The sequence below is a fragment of the Elaeis guineensis genome, chromosome 8 (genome assembly GCF_000442705.2).
Source record: "Elaeis guineensis isolate ETL-2024a chromosome 8, EG11, whole genome shotgun sequence".
Taxonomy (NCBI): Eukaryota; Viridiplantae; Streptophyta; class Magnoliopsida; order Arecales; family Arecaceae; genus Elaeis; species Elaeis guineensis.
Genome location: NC_026000.2, coordinates 93,921,220 through 93,945,731, shown reverse-complemented (window position 1 = coordinate 93,945,731; position 24,512 = coordinate 93,921,220).

Below are 24,512 nucleotides of genomic sequence, written 5' to 3'. Positions count from 1 at the left end.
CATTAGTGCAGAGCCAGACCAAAAAGATCAAGCCTAATAAGAGTGTATTCTACTGGCAAGCACCCTAGATTAGATAGTGTGTCAGATATCTACTTATGGCACTGTAGGCTAGGTCATATAAACAAGAACAGAATAAACAGGTTGACTCAAGAGGGAATCCTCGAAGTCAGTGATTGTGAATCACTTCTAACCTGTGAGTCCTGTCTTCTTGGTAAAATGACCAAGTCACCTTTTACTGGAAAAGGTGAGAGAGCTACTGAGCTCTTAGGCCTAATACATACTGATGTATGCGGGCCCATGAGCACAAGTGCTAGAGGTGGATATTTCTACTTCATAACTTTCATGGATGACCTATCCAGATATGGATATGTGTATCTGATGAAACATAAGTCGGATTCATTTGAAATGTTCAAATGATTCCGAAGTGAAGTAGAAAAATAAACTGGGAAGAGTATTAAAACTCTTCGATCTGATCGAGGAGGAGAATATCTTTCTAGTGAGTTTCTCATATATCTACGAGAGAATGGGATCTCTCCCAGTGGACTCCTCCAGGAACACCACAGCATAATGGTGTGTCTGAAAGGAGGAATCAAACTCCGTTAGACATGGTCCGATCCGTGATGGGTTTTGCTAGCTTGCCAATATCCTTCTGGGGATATGCTCTCGAATCGGCCTGTTATTTGTTAAATAGGGTTCCAAGTAAGTCTGTAATTAAGACTCCATATGAGATATGGACGGGATGTAAGCCAGCACTTTCACACCTTAGGGTCTGGGGGTGCCCGACCTATGTCAAACGATTAGTCACAGACAAACTTGGATCTAGGTCTGACAAATGCTCATTCATAGGGTACCCCAAAGAGACAAAAGGATATTTTTTCTACCATGCTGACGAACGTCAGTCTTAAGGCAATCTTTTTAGAAAAGGAGTTCCTTGGTGAAGGAACCGTTGCCTCTAAGATTAAACTTGATGAAGTTCAACAGGTAGAAGGACCGACACCAATAGCTGAACCTGAGTCTGATATGATTAGATCATATCCGGAGCCCAATGTACCTGCACCATTAAGGCGATCTGGTAGAGTACCGCGTTAGTCGGACAGATACTACGGTTTCTTGATCCGGGATGGTGATCCCATCAAACTTGATGAGAATAATGAGGATCCGATCACCTATATGGATGCAATGCAGAGACCTGATTCCGAGAAATGGCTTGAAGCCATGAAATCCGAAATGGAGTCCATGAAGGTCAATGATGTATGGACATTGGTTGACCCACCTGAAGGGGTTAAACCCATTGGGTGTAAATGGGTCTTCAAAAGGAAGAGGGGCGCAGACGGAAAGGTGAAGACCTATAAAGCCCGTCTGGTTGCCAAGGGGTATTGTCAACATTATGGTATTGACTATGACGAGACATTTTCTCCTGTGGCAATACTCAAATCTATTTAGATAATGCTTGCAATAGCTGCCCATCTAGATTATGAGATCTGGCAGATGGATGTAAAGACAGCTTTTCTGAATGGAGAGCTGACCGAAGAGGTGTATATGATACAACCTGAGGGGTTTACATCCACAGATGAGTCCAAGGTGTGCAAGCTTCAGAGATCCATTTATGGATTGAAGCAAGCTTCTCGGAGTTGGAACATGCATTTTGATAAGGTGATCAAAACGTATGGCTTCATTAAGAATGGAGAAGAGCCCTGCATCTATAAATGGGCAAATGGTCCAGTTGTGGTATTCCTTGTCTTGTACGTGGATGACATTCTCTTAATCGAGAATGACATCCCCGCACTACATGGAATAAAAGTTTGGTTGTCATCACAGTTCTCCATGAAGGACTTGGGTGAAGCATCTTACATCCTAGGGATGAAGATCTATAGGGATAGATCTAAAAGGATGCTTGGGTTATCCCAGTCCATGTACATAGACACTGTGCTGAAAAGGTTCAGCATAGAGAATTCCAAGAAGGGCTATCTACCGATAGGCCATGAAATTTTTCTCTCTAAGAAGGATTGTCTGACAACTCCTGAAGAGAGAGAGCGTATGAGTAGAGTCCCATATGCTTCAGCCGTGGGATCTATCATGTACGCCATGACATGTACAAGACCAGATGTGGCATACTCACTAGGAGTAGTGAGTAGATACCAATCTGATCCTAGAGAAAATCACTGAAAAGTGGTTAAAGCCATCCTTAAGTATTTGAGAAATACTAAGGACCAATGGTTGGTTTATGGCGAGTCAGATCTGAAACTTGTGGGGTTCACAGACTCCAGCTTCCAATCTGACCATGATGACAGCAGGAGCGTGTCGGGTTATATCTTTACTCTGAATGGTGGAGCCGTCTGCTGGATGAGTTCCAAGCAGCATACTATGACAGACTCTGTTTGTGAAGTGGAGTACATCGCAGCATCGGATGCCGCGAAGAAAGCTGTGTGGCTGAGAAAATCCATCACTGAGCTCGGAGTAGCACCCTCCCTCGATGGTCCAGTCCTGCTCTACTGCGACAGCACTGGTGCCATAGCTCAGGCGAAGGAACCCAAAGCACATCTTGCATCACTTCCACCTGGTCTGAGAGATCGTGGATCGAGGTGACGTCAACCTTCAGAAGATTGATGGAAAGGAGAACCTAGCCGACCCCTTCACTAAAGCCCTGGCAATAAAGGAGTTCGACAACCACAAGTCGAAGATGGGTATTAGATACTGTGCCGAGTGGCTTTAGGACAAGTGGGAGTTGTTGGGAAATGTGTCCCAAAAAAGCCAATCATCAAGCTGTTGACGGTTGAGCAACCAAGTATTGTAATTGATTTGTTAATAAATAAAATAAATTTGGCATTTTCATCATAAGCTTTCATCTTCTAATGAACTCCGTTGTTATGATGAAGTCCTTAGGACTATTTAGATTCGATAAAGAGAGGATTTATCGATTAGTCCTTAAAACTGTTCACGACCAAATGATAGACTGTTAATAAGGACGACAGCTTCTATCGAGCATAGATCGCTGTAGGCCATATGGGTTGGTTGTCCTCTTAACCAAAGAGTGTGGAGACACTGGTATGGCATACAGGTGAGATGTAAGGGTACATCATCATTGAACGTGACCAACTCCAGAGCATTCTGCTGTCGAGAATGTCTCTGATGGGATATAGGTATAAGTGTCCCTTAGACTTGAGATCGCCTCAGTGACTTGCAAGCAACTCACTGTGCTTTGGTACTGGACTAACTGAATTTCTAATTCAGAGACGGAAGGCTTCTGGGCACAGTCAAGTACTTGCGAAGTCAGAGTGTGATCGAGATGGGATTGACCACTCCAAGAGTTGGAGAAGAATGAGTCACTATATTTCAATTTAGCAAAACCTTGGCCAGGGTAATCCATCAGATGGATTTGATATTTTGAAATACAATGTGGACAACCTGATCAGAGTTGACAGTTGAGCTCTGGGGTGTCCTATGATCATTTTGGTCAAGGGGATGAATTATATGAAAACTATATCCGCATGGATTCTAAGGATGTTGTTCTACACATTCGACCTATCCGGTCGTCGGGTACCATTCTAGATGGTCACTTCGATTGGTATAGAAATTTGTTCCTATACTACTGGCTTAGGTTCGAAGCTATGAGGTCATACACATTAGAGTTCATGATCCGATCAGATAGTTGATCAACGATTAAGAATCGTTCTAGGGTTAAATGATCAATACGATTGACATTTAACCCAGTGCAAGTGTTGCAGGAGGATCGATTAGCAATTTGATTGCTAATTGGCTTAATTTGATTAAGCCAATGGATTGAGATTAAGTCTAATTAAATATAATTTAATTAGATTTAGTTTGGGCTTGATTGGATCAAGTCCAATTGGTTTATTGGATAAGCCAAGTGCAAGGAAAGACTAGTCCTAGTTCAACTAGGACTTGGGTCAATCTAATTTCTAATTTGATTAGAAAATTAAATCAGATTTAAATCTAATTTAATCTGATTAAATTAGATTCTTAATTGGGTTAAGACCTATTTTAATTGAGTTGATCTAATTTTGATTTGATTTAGTTTGGGAAACCAAATTAAAACAAGTCATAAGACAGAATCCTAGTAGGACTAGGATTCCACCTTGCGCCACATAAGCCTTCTCCATGCCCTCTCTCTTAATTCAACGTCAATCTCCACTTATTTTGTGCGACAAAAGCCCTCTCCCAGATCTCTCTCACATTCACAAAAGGTCTCTTCTCTTCTTTCTTACATGGAAGGTGGTTTGGATCAAATCTAAAAGGAATAAGTTTGGATTTTGAATTCTATGAGATAGAGTTTTAGAAATCCAAAACTCTTTCAATTTTGCATCAAATTTATCAAATTTTTTTTAGAATTTTTGTGGCCTTTAGGGTTTATATTGTGAACCCTTTTCTGGTGATCCATTCATGAAAATATGGAGGAGATGCTCAAGAGTTGGGCGTCCCTTAACTTGCCATGTTTGGATAAGCCTTGACTAGGTGTTTGACCTAGACAAGGACTCTATCATATCTCTCTATATAAGATGAGTTTCTTTGTAATATTTTATAAGGAGATAGATATTTGAGAGAGCTTTCTTCCATCCAAGAATCAGAGAGAAATACCTTTGGGTCGTGGAGATATAAAAGATGCAAGTTAGAGAATTTAGAGAGAAAAACGTGAAGAAGAAGAGGGTCTTCTTCTAGGGTTTTTATTTTCATATCTTTCCTCCTTCCATCTTGAGTTTCCTGAGAGTGTCTCAGATCTGAAACTCCTCTTTCTACTTTCCATCTTTGAAAGAGTCCAAATCAAGAAGAAGGAGGCACCTGGTCAACCATCAAAGAAGGATCAGCGCAGTACTAGCATACTGTGCTGATTTCCTGAAGCAGGACTTCTGATCGAGATTCGTGGGCTCGTGTGGATGACTCCTAGAGGTCGGATGCGTGTGCGGCTTGCAACATCATCCTCAAGCCCAGATCAGTAAGGTTAGAACGTCTAACTTGCAAGGTAATAGATCTGATCTATTGTTTAATACATACATTAGATGTAGTATAGAAACATGTTGATATGATCAACATGTAGTTCATGCTATATTTATATTTTTAATTTCTGATTTAATGCCATATAATAATCATGTAATAGGATCTTAGATCTAGAGATTTTTTGATCTTAGAAAATAAATTTTGATTTATTTTAGTCTTCCACTGTATGATCTTGAAAAAGTTTCAAGATCTAACCCTGAAACCTAGATCTGGTTCCTTCACTCTCCACTAGCACTATAGAGCTCAAAGTCTCCCTTCCTCAAACTTCTAATTTTTTGTAGCCCCTGCAATGATTTGCAGATATGAAAATCACAGGAGATATCCAATACGCAAGAGTTTGAAATGAAAGAATTCAATGATAATATTGTATGTATCTCATACATATCTTTTGGTGCATTATTTGCACCAGTCTTCATTGTTGCAAGGTAAACCTTGCAATTCCTTTTCCAATGACCTGCCTTGCCGCAGTGAAAGTAGGTCGACTATCCGGAGGTCTTCTTTCCTTTCTTTCTCTTATTTATACCACCTTTAGGGTTCAGCCTCCTTTTAGAATCCTTTTTGCCTGCCTTCTTCTTGGAGATCCCATCCATAAGAAGAAGAGGAGCCTTATCCTTCTTGATATGGCTCTCTGTTGTCTTTAGTATATTTAACAGCTCAGGCAAGAAAGAATTTAGTTTGTTCATGTGATAGTTCACGACAAACTGAGAAAATGATTCTGGGAGTGATTGCAGGATTAGATCCTGACTCAACTCCCCATCCATAACAAAACCTAATTGACCTAATCGAGTGATCGATCAATAACCATCAAAACATGGTCTTGTACGGATGACCCCTCTATCATTCTAGCACAGAATAACTGCTTAGATATCTCATATCTAGTAGTCCTACTTTGTTCCCCATAAAGCTCTTTTAAATTGAGCAATATGGAATGAGTGTCCATGCTATCATGCTGCCTCTGCAACTCATTTGTCATAGAGGCAAGTATGATACACTTGATAGTTAAAGAATCATTTTGTCACATCCTATATGTGGCTTTTTCTTCCTCTGTCGCATCCTCCCCAACTGGCTCAATGTCAGGGGTATCGAGGATGTAAGAAAGCTTCCCTTGACTAAGTACTATTTTAAGATTTCTCAACCAATCCACATAGTTGGGACCAGTCAATTTATTTGTATCCAAAATAAAGCGAAGTGAAAGTGAAGAAGTCATTAATCTACATAATAAAGAACATTACATAAGCAAACAACTCAAGATGATATGCATAATTAAATTAGGACTTTAATTTAATTGTGTCTCTCACTATTTTATCAGACATCATAACCCTCTAGTATGATATTTGAGAAAACTCTGATTAATTTTCTTAGTGGGATTGAGACCCTAATTCCTTATAAAAGATCTTGTGGTTGCACAACAAACCTTTTATAAGTTTAAAGATAGGAAATTCTTTCCAATTGCAACTCATGCAATTCTCAATAAAAATCCTGGCCTCTAAAATATTAATAGCCTTATGTTTATACAACAAACCATAATGTTTTAGTTAAATAGGACCCTTCATTTCAATATAGTCAAAATAGAATATAAATGCTCTTGTGGTTACACAACAAAGCATTATACTCAAAAATGCTGTAAGCATCTCGATGCACCAGAATAATATTATGTCAGTTTTCATAATCGATCTTGTGGTTACACAACAAACCTAATATGGTTCGTGACATAATAATGTCCTAGCATGAAGGAAGGCCATAATGTAGTGAATATAACACCAAGCATCCCAGTCAAGAATTAAATTAATCTAATCAGTCAGGTAAGTGGGAGAGAGGTGGGGGTCTCCCCGTTGCTTTTCTTAGACACCAATAAATTGGCCAAGTCAGACAATGGAACCAATTAGAAACCACGTTCTCTTTACCAATCTTGAACCACTTTCCTAGACACTGATTGATCAATTAGACATCTAGACTGGTTCTGCTATTCGTTAATTACACTACAACTTAATATTATTTTACAGAGGGCTTTTCAGGTCTCAATGCATATTTAATTTTTACATCATACTAAATACATGAATAAAAGAAATTAGCATCATAGTGAACATAATTCAATATGACAGGGCAACATTCCATAATTATATACATCATAATTTAATTATGAAATAATGAATATGATCTCATCATATTAATATCATATAAAAATTATAAATTATGATCATATCATATTTATAATATTGCCATTAAATCATTAACATATCATCATATGATTTAATTCTAACAAGGTCGCTCTGATACCACTGTGAGGTTTGGTGTTAAGACGGAAGCACGGATTTCAAAACAATTATTATGAAATCATAAAACCAAAAACCTAACTCCAAGATCACCTTATCAGAATTTAAATCATATAATATGCATTAATATCATAATATAAGGTATAGAAACATACCTCTTATCGCTAAACCCTAATTTATGCTCGGTCGCCGACAGCAGTCTGTCAGGGTTTCCACCAGGTGCCCACGTGTTCACCCTCCAATGTTGATCCACATGGGGACTCAATCAACACACTAGCACCTATTTAAAAGTTCTCTATAATTAAATTCTAATTTATCAAAATTTAAATGCTATTTGGGCAGAACCTTCTTTCTTGGCTTTGCTGTCACCCTGTTGGATCTTTTCTTGCCTTCCTTTCTTGCTTTTTGTCACCTTAATTTTTATTATAATTATCTAAGCTTTTTGAAATACTTCTTGTCCTTTTTCATGACATTGTCTAGGCTAGAGAAGAAGAATAAAGAGAATTGGACAAGATGAGCCTATTGTAAGAAAGAAGGAAGAGTTTGGAATGAGCAATGACTCTTTGGCATGCACCCCCATTTTTATTGCACGTAGGGGTGCAAACCAAGCATCTCACGCCCACTCACACCTCATCTCATGCCTCCTCTCAATTTCTTACACCCCATTTGATGAGAAAAATCCATGTGGACATCAAAGTTGGGTTGAAGAGGTGCCTTATTGCAGAAGGATTCTTTGAACTCAACTTATGGTGTTCGCATGAGAAGTTGCAATGCTTCTCTTATTGGTGCCATCAACCCATGCCTTTAGATCTAGAAGGAAGCCCATCCAATGGCCAAGATAGAGGGTGCCAACTTCAGGAAGGGCGCAAGAGATAAGGGGCGTGGAATAAGTCAAAACAACCTTGAGATTTGACTTGGTCCAATGGGCACTTCCAAAGGGTGGCGCATGGCTTCATCCTTATCTCTTCTCCTAACTATTATACAAAGAGTTTAATACTCAGAAGGACTCTTAGGCACCTCCTAAAAGTTTTGAAAACCTTTCATAGAATAAAAGCCACAGAGAAAATAGATATGACCAAGTCAAGGGGGCACCAACTCCCATCCATGCGCCATGTGGCACATGCGCATGGATTTAAATCCACATGCCAAGAGAGAGACTCTTAGGCATGTGGTTCACTAATTTTTGACACCCAATAGCAAGCCCAATCAAAACACTTCAAACCCATTTCAAGACCAAATCCAATTTGGCTCAAATTGGTTCTAAATTAGCCCAAATCGGAACCCGATTCGAATCCGATTCGAATCTAGATGCTAAGGTTTGCAACATGTGCTAGCATGTTCAACTTGCAAACATGGTTAAATCAAATTAAATCCATGATCAATTCTCTTTGTGTGTGACCCATTGGATTTCACATCTAGCCAGCAGTGAGTCCGGGTGCAATTTAACCTAATTTGGTTAGAACACAATTGAGCCGATTTAGGTCAAATCAAGTTGACCCATTTCGATCAATCAGAACAGCTTCTAATTAATGATCGAATTAAACTCTTTAATTTGATCAAACTCACAAGACATGATTGATATCTAGCAATGTATCATGTCTACCTGAAAGATATGGAATTTTGATGAAAATATCAAAAATATCCTTCAGTAAAAAATTACCGTGCAACTTGTCTTACGATCATCCTGCATCCCGAATATAAGATTGGGTATGAAAAAATGTCAAATCTAATTTTATATTCATATTTTTCTCAATCAGATAATAATGATTCAATTTATAAAATATTAGAAACTATTTCTAATTTTTCATAATGCTCTGATCAAAGTCTTCCTGAATCATTATTCGATCGAAGCAGATAGGATGTGATCTTCTCTTACTAGGAGTGATCGTTTTCATATTAACCTACTCACAACCTTCATAAGCAATCCACCATATCCAGAACACCTCGTACATGATTAAATCATGAATGAGTATGATCCAAAATATGGATTCATGCTTATAAGGTTCTATGGCAGTCTCAAGTCAAAAGATTTACATGCACAATTCCCACTATGAGAAACATCTGTTGACATGTCGCTAAGACTCCATTAGATGTTCTTTAATTGGATCAATTCAATGAACTCATTCTCTAATGAGCACTTACATCCTTATATTAGTGTCATACACAAGTAATTATGAGATCAATTATCCTCTCCACTGAGTATACACAGGATGTACCAGTCTTACCAGAAATATTGATTCCCTACTCAATGTTCCATCGACTAAGAATATTTAAAATTAGGGTTTTAAGATTTTAGATCTCACTGGTATGATTGCATCATAATCCTAAAACCATAGCCCTAATTTATGGGGTTCATCATAATCAAAAGAAATAAGACACAGCATATGATGAACTAAATACCTTTATTTATTTAAAACATTAGTACATGAGTTGTCGGGAGACAAAAGAATATCCATCAAATTATACATTTTGATTGGCTTATAGGGCACATTCCTTTCACTGTTCCTAATTGGGCTGTGGGGCCACATAAGGGCCGTTGCGAGAGCCTCTCCCCCCATCCGATCTCTTAATAACTAGATCTTCGACTTTGCTCATGTTAGGACGAGGTTCTCCTCTTGTTCCTAACATGGCTGTGAGGGTGCATAAAGGCCTTTGTGAGGGTCTCTCCCCCCATCCGGTCTCTTAATAACTGAGTCTTCAACTTTGCTCATGTTAGGACGAGGTTCTCCTCCTGTTCCTAACATGGCTGTGGGGGCACATAAGGGCCATTGCGAGGGCCTCTCCCCCCATCCGATCTCTAAATAACTGGGCCTTCGTTTGTGTCGAGATGAGGTTCTCCTCTCGTTCCTGACATGCTTAGTTTCGATTGTCTGAAGGAGCTACTCCCTGTCGTTATAAGCTCATCCCAAAAGAAAAGATATGTGAATATGAAACTTTTATTTAAGACAAAGTTATCGGTAATACATTCGTAAATTTTCTGAATTTCATGATCACGGAAGGTTTGCTCCCCCGAGCTCTTTTAGATAGTATGTTTTGGGCCGAACTACCTCCCTGACTTCATACGGGCCTTCCCAATTTGGAGCAAGTTTTCCTTGGTTCTGAGGTTGTGAAACAGTGGCTCGCTGAAGTACTAAGTCCCCCACTCTAAAGGCTTTGCTCTTGACCCGAGAGTTGTAGTAGCGGGCTGCTTTCTGCTTGTAGGCTGCCATCCAAACTTGAGCTATCTCCATTATTCTTCTAACAAGTCGAGGTTGGCCTTGAGATCTTGTGAGTTGCGCTGCTCGTTGAATGCCACGACTCACGCCGATAGAAGCTTGAGTTCAATCAGGATAACAGCTTCTGTTCCAAAAGCTAAGGCAAAGTGGGTCTCCCCCATGGGCAATCTTTGGGTAGTTCGGTATGCCCATAACACATGATAAAGCTCGTCTGCCCAAGTTCCATTTGCTTTTTCAAGTCTCACCTTGATTCCTTGCAATAGAGTCCTATTAGTCACCTCGGCTTCACCATTTGCCTGTGGATGGGCTACTGATATGAAGTTATGGGAGATGTTCAAGTCCTCACAAAATTCAGCAAACCTTGCTCCAGCAAATTGTCGCTCATTATCAGTAATGAGAGTTCTGGGTAAGCCGAACCTACAAATGATTTACTTTCAGACGAAGTCTTGCACTTTAGCTTCTGTGATTTTCGCCAAAGGTTCGGCTTTGACCCACTTGGTGAAGTAGTCAATTGCCACCAGGAGGAACTTTCGCTGTCCGGATGCCATGAAAAAAGGTCCAAGGATATCCATCTCCCATTGTGCAAATGGCCATGGGGTACTCAAGGGTGTAAGTTCAGAGGTGGGCTGTCTTTGGATATTCGCATATCTCTAACACCGATCACACTTTCTGATATATTCAATGGAGTCGTGGTACATTATAGGCCAGTAATAACCTTGTCGGAGCAGTTTGTGGGATAGAGATCTGGCCCCCAGGTGACTTCCACAGACTCCTTCATGTACCTCCCACAAGGCAAAGTCGGCTTCAGAAGGTTGGAGACATTTCAGGAGGAGCAAAGAGTACGACCTCTGGTACAGCTTGTCCTCATAAAGGATATATCTGGAGGCCTGGTTTCTAAGCTTCCGAGCTTCTTTTACATCATGAAGAAGAGCCCCATCTTTGAGGTATGCAACTAGTGGGTCAATCCAGCTGGGTTCATGGCTGATCTTCATTACAAGCTGCGGTTCTTCCATACTTGGATATTTCATAACTTCAAAGAGGACTTCCTTGGGTAGTTCAGTTGGAGCTAGTGTAGCCAACTTGGAGAGAAGATCGGCCTTGATATTTTCTGCTCTTGGAATCTGTTTGATGTCAAAGCTACCAAAGGCAGGGATAATCTCTTTTATCTTTTTGAGATACTTGGCCATACTGTCCTCCTGAGCTTCATAGTTTCCACTGACTTGTCCCACCACCAATTGAGAGTCACTGCAGACTTGGAGCCGATCTACTTCTAATTCTTTGGCGATCTTCAGTCCTGCAATCAGATCTTCATATTCTGCTCCATTATTTGTCATAGAGAATTCGAAGCACAGCGCGTACTCCATGATAATTTCTTCTGGATTGATCAAGATCAGGTCCGCGCCCATGCCTGACATGTTGGAGGAACTATCTACATAGAGGGCCCAAAAACCATCAGGGAGATCTGTTCTTTCCTCAAGGGAGTTCGGCTGGAGCCCTGGGTTGTCAGCTTCACCTCGTTTAAGTTCAGCTTCTTCTGAGATAGTGCATTCTACTATGAAGTCTGCTAATATCTGGGCTTTTATCATCGGCCAAGGTCGATAGTTGATGTCGAATTTTGTGAGCTCGACCATCCATTTCACTATCCTTCCGAAAGCATCCACTCGATGCAGAACTGCCTTAATCGGCTGGTCGGTGAGCAGTGTTATGGTGTGCCCTTGAAAGTAAGGTCGGAGCCTTTGGGCTGCAATCAACAGGGTGTAAGTTAGTTTCTCTAACTTAGTGTACTTGATTTCGGCATCTCTCAATACTTGACTTATGTAGTAGATCGATCGTTGAATTTTTGCTTTTTCCTTAACCAGAACTACTGCGAGAGCCACAGGGGAGACCGTCAGGTACCGAAGCAATTCCTTTCCAAGTTCGGGCTTTGCCAATAGTGGAGGTGAGCCGAGATAGTTCTTCAATACTTCGAATGCTTGCTGATATTCAGTAGTCCAACAGAAGTTCTTCGGCTGCTTGAGAGTCTGAAAGAAAGGTAGGCACCGTTCGGCCGACCTTGAGACGAAGCGATTTAGAGCTGCTATTCTCCCAGTATGGTGCTGAACTTTCTTTATTGACTTTGAGACGATCATTTTCTGGATGGCATGAATCTTTTTCGCATTTGCTTCGATCCCATGCCCCGATATCATAAAGCCCAAGAATTTCTCTGAGGTTACTCCAAAAGCGCACTTGGTTGGGTTCAACTTCATCTTGTATTTTTTGAGGGCGCTGAAGGTCTCCTCAAGGTCGGCGACATGGTTCATTGAGGATTTGCTTTCTACAAGCATGTCATCCATGTAAACCTCCATGTTGCGGCCGATTTGCTCTTTGAAGATCTTGTTCACCAGCTGTTGATAGGTCGTCCCTGCATTTTTTAGGCCAAAAGGTATGACCCTGTAACAGTAAAGACCACGGTCAGTGATAAAAGCAGTCTTTTCTTCGTCCTCTGGTGCCATCTTGATTTGATTGTAGCCAGAGAATGCATCTATGAAAGTGAGAAGCTCGTGGCCCGAGGTTGCATCCACTAATTCATCAATTCTGGGCAGAGGGTAACTATCCTTTGGGCAGGCTTTGTTCAGCTTTTTGAAGTCTATACACATCCTCCACTTGCCATTCGCCTTCTTGACGAAAACCACATTGGAGACCTAGTTCGGATAGTTGACTTCTCTAATGAACTCAGCTTTCAGGAGTTTATCAACTTCCTCAGCTATTGCCTTCTATCTTTTTGGTGCATGACCTCAGATTTTTTCCTTCATCGATCGATGTTTGGGATCAACAGCTAGACGGTGTTCCATGACTTCCACATCAATCCTCGGCATGTTTGCCGGAACCCAAGCGAAAACATCTGCATTCTTTTATAGAAAATTGATGAGCTATGTCCGTACCTCTTCTCCCAGGTTGGAGTCGATCTTCACCACGTGCTCTTCATTCCCATCATTTAAAGGAATTGAGACAAGATCTTCAATTGGCTCACCCCGTTCTTCAGTAAGGTCGTCGCGGGTGTCTAATGCATCAATCGGACAGGGGTCAGAATGACCATTTCTTTGTAAGGCTATGTTATAGCAGTGTCTTGCCAGAACTTGATATCCTCTGACCTCTCCGACCCCTTAGCTTGTAGGAAATTTTAATTTTAAATGGTAGATCGATACCACAGCTCGGAGGGCATTGAGGTCAGGTCAGCTGAATATTGCATTGTAGGCAGACAGCGCCCTTACTACTAAGAAATCCACTTGTGCTCTAGATTGTTTTGGGTATCGACCTGCAACTACAGTCAAAGTTATTACTCCTTCCACTGGCACAGCATCGCCAGTGAACCCTACCAATGGGGAGCTTATCGGCCCTAATCGATCATCCAGAATGGATACTTTTGAGAATGCATCATAAAATAAAATATCGATCGAGCTTCCATTATCAACAAGAATGTGGCATACATCATAGTCAGCAATATTTAAAGAAACTACAACCACATCATTATGGGAGAATTGAATCCCTTGGACATCTTCTTCAGTAAAGGTTATAGATTCTTCAGTCCTCTGCCGCTTGGGCGGTCCGATCGATCCATTAGCTGCTCCCCATTGGGGTTCTCTAGAGATGGTGTTGATGATCCCGATTGGAGGTCAATCTTTAGGCTGTTCTTCCCTCCTTGGTGGCTCTAGTTGTGGTCGGGCCCTCGACCAATCTTCCCTACCTTCAGGTTGGCGTAGGATGAATCTATTGAGCCGACCCTGTTTGATGAGCTCCTCGATCTCGTCTGGGAGCTGAATACACTCTTTCGTATCATGGTCGTGGTCACGATGATAGAGGCAAAACTTGTTAGGGTTGCACTTCCTGGGGTGTGTGTGCATCCTTTCCAACCTTGGCAGCTGCTCCCTAATCTCCATCAGTACTTGAGTTTTTGGAGCATTGAGAGGGGCGTAGCTGTGGAATCTTCCTGGGGGAGAGCTCCACTGAACTCTACGGTCTGGGCTTCTCTGCCTATGAGCTCGGAGGGTGTTTAGACAAGCTTGTGTCCGGGGGAGTTCGAGAACATGGTCGAGCTTCACTCGACCCTTTTTCAGCTGTGAGCTTGTCGGAGTCACCTGTCTGCCACTCTTTCACAGCCTCCTCATCCTTCAGCTTGAAGGCTTCCTCTGCTTGAGCATATCCTTCAGTCTGAGCCAACAAATCAGTGAAGTCCCTGGGATACTTCTTTTTTAGGGAAAACAAAAGGTCATTCTTTTGAAGACCGCTCTTCAGGGCGGCCATTGCAACTGATTGGTCCAAGTTCCGAACCTCCAATGCAGCGGTGTTGAAATGGTTGACATAAGTTGGATGGATTCTCCCTCCTTTTTCTTGATGTTGATGAGGGACTCCGAACCTCTCCAGGGACGTCGGCTACTGACGAAATGAGCTACAAACTGGTGTCTCATTTGATCAAAGGAGAAGATAGTATTCGACTTCAGTGTCAAGTACCAATTTTTTGCTGCTCCCTTCAAGGTAGATGGGAAAGCTCGACACAGGATGGCGTCTGGCATGCTATGGAGCAGCATCATTATCCGAAAGGCCTCCAGATGGTCAATCGGATTCGAGGTCCCATCATAGCTCTCAAATTAGGAGAGCTTGAAGTTCGACGGGATCGGTTCCTACATAATCCTTTGAGAAAAAAGAGGGTCAGTACAGATATCCTCACCATAAGTAGGGGGAGCATGGTGGAGCTCTTCGATCCATCGGTTCATCTCTTGAAACCTTTGATCCAGGAGATCCTCTCGATTGCGAATCTCGAGGGTCTTCTGGCAGAACAGAGGTAGGGACCCTCCGGGGGTGGAATCATGATTAGACAGAGGGCTCTCCACCCTCTGCTTCCCCTTTTCGGGGGATACAGGGCGACTGGCCCAAGTGGGCCGCCCGATCGTCAGCTTCTGAAACTCTGATGATGCTCTTTCCAGCCGCACAGATACCTGTGGCTACTACTGCTGCTGCTGCTGCATAGCTTGCACCGCTTCGATGAGGCCCCTAACTTGCTGAACCAGCAGGTCAAACTGCTCCATGCCGACTGCCATTGTCGGAGGAGGAGGAGCCCGAAAAATTGGAGACGAGGCCAGAGCTGGTGGATCTTACTTAGATCTGGCCATGGAGGCCGTAGATCGCCTGGTGGATGCCTTTCGAGGAGGCATCAGGTTGGGATCTGGCCGGAGAAGAAGAAGAAGATGTCAAAGAAGATGACCGATGATAGTCTCGTTGAGTACTCCTTTAAGAATAAGGATCCTACAAAGACACAGACCCTTTCTCTAGCACCAATTCTGTTGATGCAGAATTTTGTCGATGCTGGATGAAGTTGGAGTCGAGGGGATCACGGTCGCCGCTAGGACCTGCAAGGAAAGTCTAAACCAGAGTTGCAGGTGCTCCGGCAAGACCCTTCGATGCTCAAGTCAGTACTCTGCTTCAACAGAAATGGAGCACTCGAATGGGATTTTAGCAAAGTTTAGAGATAGTGCTTAGAGCATAGAGGAGAACGTATCTGGAGGGTCTCTTTTATAGATGGGAGAGTATAATCGATTGACAGTGATGTCCATAACTGCCTAGTAGTGGGTTGTTCGGGGCCACATAGAGTTTGTTACGGAGAGTAGTGGTGTCCATTGTCGCAACTTGCCAGTGAGTGGTGGGGCTACATAGAGTTTGTTACAGAGAGTGGAGTGGTGTCTGTTGTCGTGACTTGATGGAGAGTTTGGGTCGGATGGCTGAAGCTCGGTTGGGATGTCTGATGGAGCGGAATAGCTTTCTGTCTAAGCAATCTAAGAGAACCTCAGATATTTTCGAGGTTGCTGACGGGTTAACCATTGTTGGGTGCCTTAGGCGTTGATGCTGCAGATGGAAGTCATTTGCTGTAGAAGCCCGGACGAAAACTTTTTGTTGGAGAAATCTGACTGGAGTCCGATTGCTAGAGAAGTCTATCTGGAATTTGTTTGATGCTGAAGCTTGTCTGAAGACTGTCCGCTGGAGAGGTCCGGTTGCATGAGGAATCCGACAAAAGGTCGATCGATAGTGGAATTTGAAAGGTGCTACAGAAGGTTGACTGATAGAAGAGTCCGAAAGTCTTTGTGGAAGTTCGTTCACTGGAGGAGTCTAGAGGACACTATGGAAGGTCGACTGCTGGAGGGGTCTGGAGGAAATTTATCTATTGGAGGGGTCTGGTTGGCACTGTTGAGTCCGGTTGGTGCTGTTGAAGGTTGATGGCTAGAGAGGTACAGAAGACACCAGAGACAGTCGATCACTATAGAAATCCAGCTGCTGGAGCCTGTCCGTTGTAGAAGTTTGTCTGGAATCCAATTCTGTTGTAGAAGTTCGGACGGAGTCTGATTCTTGTAGGAGTCCGAAAAAAGGTCGCTTACTGTAGAAGCTCAGATGGAGATCGATTGCCGTGGAAGCCCGGATGGAGACCGTTTATTATAGAAGCTCGGACGAAGTCCACTTACAGTAGAAACTTGGATGAAGTCCGCTTGCAACAGAAGTTCAGATGGAATTCGCTTACTGTAGAAGCTCGGATGAAATTCGGAAGGCAGTCGACCACTGTAGAAATTTGGATGAAGTCTGGTTACTGTAGAACCCTTGCTGTTGGAGAAGCCCGGACATTGATGAAGTCTGGAAGAAGCTCGGAGTAAAGTCGATCGTGATAGGAGGAAGTCTGGAAGAGATTCGGAGAGTAGTCGATCACTGTAGAAAATCGACTGATAGTGAAGCCCAGAGAGTATTTGGAGCAGTCCGATAGACGACTGAAGGAGCTCATTATTAGAGAAATCCAGAGGATAATAGAAGTTCGTCCATTGGAGGAATCTGGAGGACACTATGGAAGGTCGACTGCTGGAGGAGTCTGGATGGTACTGTGGAAGCTCAGACGGTCGGGGGAGTTCAGAAAGATGCCGCACAAGGTCGAAAGTCGGAAGAGTCCTGCGAGGGTTGGCCTCTTACGAACTTCGACTGGGGTTATTTTATACCCAACACTACTATCTGGGTATAGAATACCGATAGTGCAAGTCATGTTTGTAAATAGTTGCAAAATACTTCAGGATAGTAGAAGGTTTGAAAAAATGATAAGAGACTCCTAAATGTAAGACATAGAAGTCTATTCTAGTCTTAACATTAGGAATATCAAACTTATTTTCAACCCTGAAGATGTCATTTTTAGTGATTGCCACTATTGTCCAATCTTATTGATGGTGTCAATAAGTATAATTATTATAATATCATTATGAATGATACTACAATAATGAGTAGATAATTAAAAATGATATAAACTCATTACCACAGCCTGTTAGTGTAAAGTACATATTTGGCTAGCATCCTAGATTAGACAATGTCATCGAAATCTATTTTTGGTATAGTTGACTTATTTATCTTTTATTGAAAAGGGTAAATAATCCAGTGATGTTCTAAGTTATGGTACATATTGATGTATTTAAACTCACGAACATTAATACTAGAAGAGGGCTTACTACATTAAAATCTCTGATGACCTATCTTTGTATGGGTGTGTCTTGCTTATGAAGCATAAATCTAAATCAAGTGAAATGTTCAAATGATTCTGTAATGAGGTAGAAAAATAAACTGCAAAGAGTATTAGAATTCATCTATTTGACTAATGAAGTGAATACCTTTACAGTAAGTTTTAATATGTCTTCGAAAAAATTAGATTCTCTCTTAATGGACCTCTCCTAAGACATCATTATTTAAAAAGATATCCAAAAAGAGAAATTGAATCTTGTTAGACATGGCTCGATCTACTATGGGGTTTGTAGGTCTGATTGAAGTCATGTTTTAGAGACTACTTGATATGTGCTCGAGAATGTTCTGAGCAAATCGATCACAAAACTCTATATGAGATATGGACTTGGATAATTCAATACTCTTGCAGTGTTAAATTTGTGTGAAATGTTCACTAATCGATTAGCTTGGATCTTGGTCTGATAAATTTCATTTAAGGATATTTCTTCTACTTCCTAATGGACATGAGATGTTCATAAATCTTAAGGTATTCCTTTTGGAAAGAAAGTTTCTTGGTGAAGAAACTGATGCCTTTAAGAGCAAGCTTAATAAAGCTTGATAAGTAGGAGAACCAACTCTGACACAAACCAATAGAATCGAAATTGATTAAATCAAATCCGAAATCCGATGTAAAGACACCTTTGAATAGATACAGTAGAGTACCGTATCAAACGAATAGATACTTCAGTTTCTAGATTTGAGATGGAGATTTGATCTTCCATATGGATGCAATACAAGGATCTAACATTGAGAAGTGGCTTGAAACTATTAAATCTGAAATAAAGTCCATAAAGATCAACAATGTATGAATATTTGTTGGTTCACCTGAAGAGGTAAGACCCATAAGGTGTGAGTAGATTTTAGATGGATAAGAGGCACAGATGGAAAGGTGGAGACCTATTAATTCTATCTGATTGCCAAATGATTTTATCAAAGTTATAGTGTTGACTATGATGAGACGATTTCTTTTTGGCAATCCTCAAGTCCATTCAGATTGAATCAAGCTTCTCAGAGTTAGAATATATATTTTGAATATATGACTCCATTAAGAATGAAGCAGAATTCTGTATGTACAAATAGACTAATAGTTCTGTAAAACTATTCTTTGTGCTGTTTGGATGAAATTCTCTTAATCGAGAATAACATCCCTACATTCCAGAGAATAAAAGCTTGGTTGTCATCTCTGTTCTCCATAAAGATTTAAAAGTTATTAGAACCATCCTTAAATATTTATGAAATACTAAAGACCAATGACTCGTTTATGGAGAATCTAACTTAAAACTTATGAAATACTGATTCTAGTTTTTAGTCGGATGGAAATGAAAAAGTTGTGTCAGATTGTGTTTTTATCCTAAATAAAAAGATGAGTGACATGCTAGAAAGGTTCCATGCAATAGTAAGTAGCCAATTTTATTTGTGATACGGAGTTCTTTGCAGTATTTGATACTGGTAAAAAAGTTATTTGGTTATGAAAATTCATCAGTAAGCATGGAGTGGCACCCTTCATTGATGGTCCAGTCTTTCTATATTGATAGCAGTACTGGAGTCATAGCTCAAGCTGAAGAATTGATGTTCAATCTATGAACCAAATACTTTCTGCATTGCAATCAACTTATTTGATAAGATTGAAATAAAATCAACCTTAGAAAGATCGACTAAAAGAAGAACTTGACCGACCCATTTACTAGAGCAATCGGATCTAATGAGTTCGATGATCTAAAATAGAAGATGGGTATTTGATATCGATCTGATTGGCTTTAGTCCAAGTAGGAATTATTAAAAAATATATCCTAAAGTCAATCATCTAGGTTGTAGATGATTGTACTCCATATAAGTATATGAATTATAGAATGATAAATGTTATTTAGTAGATTCATCATAAGGAATATATCTTCTAAAATAGAACTCATATGTTATGATGAAGTCCTTAGAACTACTTTCAAAATGATAAAAGAGGATTTATCATGTGGTTCTTAAATTCTGCTCGCAACCAAATGATACAATTGTTACAAAAACAATAATTGTATCAAGTGTAGGTTGTTGTATGCCATATTAGTTGGTTGTCCTCTTAACCAAGACGTATGGTGACACAGGTATGGCATACGGATGATATGTAGGAGTATATTTCACTAAGCGTGATCACTTTCGGAGTACTCTGCTGTCAAAGATTGCTCTAATGAGATATGGGTATATGTCTCCCTCGGACCTGAGACTGTCTCAATGACTTGTAAGCAACTCACTATACTTTGGTGCTAGAATATTTGAATTTCTAATTCGATGATAAAAGATTTTTGGAGACAGTCAAATACTTGTGAAGTCTGAGTGTGAATCAAGATGGGATTGACCGCTCCAAGTAAAATTAGAGCTGATGCATCATTATGCTTCAATTCAGCAAAACTTTGGCCAAAGTAGTCCTAATAAAGAGTCACAGGATTTTTGAGGTTGAGACATAATGTGGACCACTCTTTCTGGGTTGATAGTTTACCCTTAGTCATCCTTGAGCATCAAGTGTTAAAGGGATAAATTATACAGTAACTATATCCATATGGGTTCTAGAGTGTTGCTAGGTATATATCCGACCTATCCGGACATCGGATCCTATTGTTAGATGGTTACATTGATTAGTATAAGAATTATTCTTGTGCTACTGACTTAGGTTCAAACCTATGGGGTCACACACATAAAAGTACTTGTCTGATCAAATGGCTGATCAATAATTATGAATTGTTGAAAAGTTTAATTATCAATTTGATTGATGTTTAATCTTATGCAAAGATTGTAATAAATTATTTACTAATAATTAATAAATTAAAAAATAATTAATTAATAATATAATTATTAATTAGCTCAATTTGATTGAGCAATGGAGATTGGATTAGATTTAATTGAATTGGATTCAATTAGATTGACTTTGGATTAATTGGATGTAGCCCTATTGAATGACAGAGCTTATTCTAATTGATTTTAGAGATGCATGAATTTAAAATTATTCTAAATTAAATATAATTCAATTAGTTTTATATAGACTTGGATTAGATCTAATCCTATTGAATAATAGGTTTGATTGGATCAAGCCCTAATATCAAATGAAGCACCTGATCTCCATCCCTGGATCAACAGGGTTTTAATCTAATTAATTCGTAATTGGGTTGGGCCCTAATTAGACTAGGATCTAATTTGTTAGTTTGTTATAACTAATTCTTAAATTGGTTAGGATTGGATCCAAGTATTAGTTAGAGTTAGAACAAGATCTGGAATCCTATTGGGGAATAGGACTAAACCCAAACCCCATGCGATATTTATCTACATCTCTTTTCACACGATGAAAAATACCTCACGCTCTATTATGATGCATCACCCCATCTCTTCTCTTCCTTCGATGGAAAAGGAGGCACCCCAATCTCCTCTTGGTTGCCGCCCCAAAAGAAAAAGAAAGAAAGAAGGGGGCATCCAAGGGATGGATGCCCCAACATTCCACACATCAAGATCCTATTTCTCTTCTTCTTCTTGACATATTTTCTATTTATTTTCTTGCTAATTTTTAGATATTAAAGAGAGGCTTTTCTGCTGGTTATACATAGAAAATTAGAGAAGAAAAATTCTTTCCAAGGAAAGAAAGATCAAGAAAGAAGAAGGATCTTCTTTCTTGCGTGCAGTCTTGAAGAAGGAGTTCTTCTTCTAGATTTTTTTTTTTCAGATAAAAATTAGATTAGATCTAATTTTTAAAATGTAAATTTAGAGGAAAAATATTAAAAAAAATCTGATTTGATTTTGAGACTTCTTAAAGTTTTAGATCAGGAAAGAAGATGGGTCTTCTTTCTTGTGCGCAGCCTTGAAGAAGAAGGAGTTGTTCTTCTAGATTTTTTTTTATTTTTTTTAAATAAAAATTAGATTAAATTTGATTTTTAACATAAAAATTTAGAGAAAAAATATCAAAAAAATCTGGTTGGACATTTGAGGCTTTCTTGAGTTCTTGATCAAGAAGAAAAAGAGAGAAGAACGGTTCTTCTCTTGGATTCTTCTTTTGGATTTTTTTGGATCTCAAGATTTTATATAATTTTTAATATAAAATATCAGATTAGATCTAATTTTTATCATAAAAAAATTAGAGAAGAAAAATTCTTCTCAAGAGCATGAAAGAAAGAAAAAAAGGTTCTCTCTTATACATGAAAAATTGAGAAGAAAAGATTCTTCTCTTGATCTCTATTGTAGAGATCAGATGCATGGATCTAGGAGGAGAAGGAGAGGATCTTTTTATTCTTTAATTCTATCATATTTCTTTTAAATTAGTCAATAGATGGTGTCTTCGTGAGCTAACACTCTCGAAGAGATCGAGCATGAGAATTTTGTGTGGATACCCATAGAGATTGGATGCATGTGCGGCTGCCAAGCATCATAAAAAATCATCTACCATAGATTTCAGATATGGTGATCTACTACACGCACTCAGTATGAGATTTTGATCTAAATTAATTTTTAGATGTAATATAAATATTAATTAGATATGATCTAATTATACATAGATATATTCAGTATATGCTGATTTTAGATTTTAGATATACATACATACATATTAGTTCATGTCATAGGTCCTATATGACGATTTAGATTTGATCTAAGCATGCATTATAGATTAAATTGTTTACTCTGCATATGCTCCACTGCAAAATTTTAAAAATGCTTGCACATCACCCACCACACTTTCCTTCAGCTGGGTGTCCGATGCAATTCAGAAAGACTTTCCAATTTGTCTCGATTGCTCTCCTTTCTTTCTTACAACCCATCTTAGTTTTAGGACAAGGCTTTGAAATTTTAGACAAAATCTAATTAGATCTAGAAAAAAATTGTAAAAGTCCTAAAGTAGAAGATTCAAAAGTTCAGAGGAGGTTCTAAGAGGGCCGAGTCAGATTTTTGTAGAAACCTGATCGAAACGAGGCTAGTTGAGTTCTAGAGGCTAGAACTCTAGAAGCAAGGTGAAGGAAGAGTGCTGTCTTTGATCTAATTTTTATGTGGATCATCATTGAAAGGTGGATACTTGGATGCCTCATAAAAATTGAGATTAGCACTATAAGTATTCTTCTTATCCTAGTTTATATTAATTATACTTTAATTATTATAGTCAAGGGTTCCTGGGTATTAAGATTTTCGATGCGTCAAGTATTTTTGAATAAAAATTTTAAACATTTAGCCCTTCCGCTGTGCCACCGGAACCCAATGTCTTATAAATCCTACAATCTACCAGCGATGTCTAGCAGCATATAGTGACAATCTAGTAGAACTGAATTGAATGAACTTCTAAGTATAGTTAATGCATAATACAGTTCTTCTATCATGAGTCCCAACTAGATGGAGGTTATAGAATTATCATCAAATCCCATCATCTATTATATATTTAATTTTTTCGATTCGAGTTCTTGATGTGAAAATGATAAAAAATTTTTTTCACTATTCATACTGCTCTAACTAAGATCTTCTAAATTTAGTCTCATAAATCATATAGGATCAACTCTCTTATCTATCAAATAGACTTCATATAAGTGCATACCTCATTCCTACAATAAACCTACTACAACCACCACAAGGATCCACATGGCTAGGGATCAAGTGCATGTATAGTCAAACTACAGCAACCCCATTTTGAATAGTCAAGGTACTATAAGTCAAAGGACTAGTCACACTATTGCAGCATCGAGTAAACCACTAACGAGTGAGTAGATATCCAAGTGACTTCTTATATCAGTCATGCTTGGTATCCTTATTCACTAATAATTATTTGCACTCTCACTTTAGTATCTCCACACTGTAGACTCAAGACTCATATATCTTTAAAAAAAAATAATCCGTATACCAATCTCATCAGATCAATCACTATCTTTATGATGATCCATTGATCAGGAGCATTCAAGAATCAATCACTAATGACGTATGTCTCAAATTTTCAATTCTTGAGAATATATGTCATCATCTTATTAATTTTTTAGATGATTCATTGACACATATACAACATAAATGAAATTAAAAACTTAATTTCATTAATAATAAAAAATTCAAATATAAAAATATATCTTAAAATAAATATATGGGTTAACCTGATTGGTTTCTAGGATATATATCTAACATTTGGTACCTATCTGAGAATTGAAACTCCTTGAGAAATCTAAAAATAAAGTCCACCCTCATTAGAGATTCTCCAATGGAAGATCCTTCGATGCTTAAGTTAATCAGAGTATAAGAGTAACAGAGGAAAGAGAATATGAGAGAGAGTGGCTCGATTCTCTTAGAGGAAAAACTTACCTGAGAGGCCCCTGTGCCCCCCTTTACATAAAGGAAGGTAGTCGTATGTTACCCCCAAATTCGATAATGGAAGTGAAGAACCAATGCTCACAATTACTAGGTTCATGGGTAGTAGGTTACAAGCATTCACTTTATGATATTGCTTACATGCCCATAATTGAAG